At 50.1% G+C, this 1,723-nt stretch overlaps 1 protein-coding gene across 1 annotated transcript in view; it reads right to left on the reverse strand.

Moving 5' to 3' along the window:
- ak6 (adenylate kinase 6) overlaps window positions 1–1,723 on the reverse strand; it is a gene marked incomplete at its 5' end in the record, with an annotated part of 20,521 nt that overhangs the window by 13,467 nt on the left and 5,331 nt on the right.

Genomic DNA, 1,723 nt, shown 5'->3' on the forward strand with positions numbered 1-1,723 from the left:
CCCTCCCTGGGCTGCCACCTTACCGTGGTGGAGGGATTTGAGTGTCCCAATGATCCTAGGAGCTATGCTGTCAGGGGGTTTATGCCCCTAGTAGGGTCACCCATGGCAGACAGGTCCTAGGTGAAAAACGGGACAAAGTGCAGCCTAAAGACCCCGATGATGAGACAAATAAATGGAACTAATGTTCCCTTGCCCGGACGTGGGTCACCGGGGCCCCACTCTGGAGCCAGGCCTGGAGGTGGGGCACGCGTGCGATCGCCTGGTGGCCGGGCTTTTACCCATGGAGCTCAGCCGGGCACAGCCCGAAAAGGAGACGTGGGTCCCCCTTCCCATGGGCTCACCACCTGTGGGAGGGGCCAAAGGGGTCGGGTGCAATGTGGGATGGGTGGTGGCCGAGGGCGGGGACCTTGGCGGTCTGATCCTCGGCTACAGAAGCTGGCTATTGGGACGTGGAATGTCACCTCACTGGTGGGGAAGGAGCCTGAGCTGGTGTGTGAGGCTGAGAGGTTCCAGCTAGAAATAGTCAGACTCACCTCTACGCATGGCTCGGGCTCTGGAACCAGTTTCCTTGAGAGGGGCTGGACACTCTTCCACTCTGGAGTTGCCCCTGGTGAGAGGCGCAGAGCAGGAGTGGGCATACTTATTGCCCCCACACTTGGTGCCCGTGCGTTGGGGTTCACCCCAGTGAATGAGAGGGTGGCCTCCCTCCGCCTACGTGTGGGGGGATGGGTTCTGACTGTCGTTTGTGCTTATGCATTAAACAGCAGTTCAGATTATCCACCCTTTCTGGAGTCCTTGGAGGGGCGAGTGGAACTAAGATCAAAAAGTTATATTTTGGTCTCATATGACCACAGAACTTTCTCCCATGACTCCTCTGGATCATCCAAATGGTCATGGTCAAACTTCAGACGGGCCTGGACGTGCGCCGATTTAAGCAGGGGAAACTTCAGTGCCATGCATGATTTTAAACTATGACGTCTTAGTGTATGACCCACAGTAACCTTGGAAACAGTGGTGCCAGCTCTCTTCAGGTCATGGACCAGCTCCTCCCATGTAGTTCTGGGCTGATTCCTCACCTTTCTTAGGATCATTGATACGCCACGAGGTGAGATCTTGCATGGAGCCCCAGTCCGAGGGAGATTGACAGTCGTGTTTAGCTTCTTCCATTTACTAATAATTGCTCCAACAGTTGATCTTTTTTCACCAAGCTGCTTGGCAATTGTCCCGTAGTCCTTTCCAGCCTTGTGGAGGTCTACAATTTAGTCTCTGGTGTCTTTGGACAGCTCTTTGGTCTTAACCATGTTAGTAGTTGGAGTCTTACTGATTGTGTGGGGTGGACAGGTGTCATTATGCAGCTAACCACCTCAAACAGGAGCTTCTCATTTAGAAAAATAAGTGGAGAGGAGGTGGACTTTTTAGGGGAGGACTAACAAGTCTTTGAGGACCAGAAATGTTGACGATTGGCAGGTGTTCAAATACTTATTTGCAGCAGTAACACACAAATAAAATATTAATAAATCATACATTGTGATTTCTGGATTTCTTTTTTAAATTATGTCTCTCACAGTGGACATGCACCTAAGATGAACATTTCAGACCCTCCATGATTTCTAAGTGGGAGAAATTGCAAAGTCGCAGAGTGTTCAAATACTTTTTTCATCACTGTAAATATACACATATATATATACATACACACACATATATATACACACACACACACACA

Source organism: Nematolebias whitei, chromosome 8 (genome assembly GCF_014905685.2).
Source record: "Nematolebias whitei isolate Nwh7 chromosome 8, NemWhi1, whole genome shotgun sequence".
Lineage (NCBI taxonomy): Eukaryota > Metazoa > Chordata > Actinopteri > Cyprinodontiformes > Rivulidae > Nematolebias > Nematolebias whitei.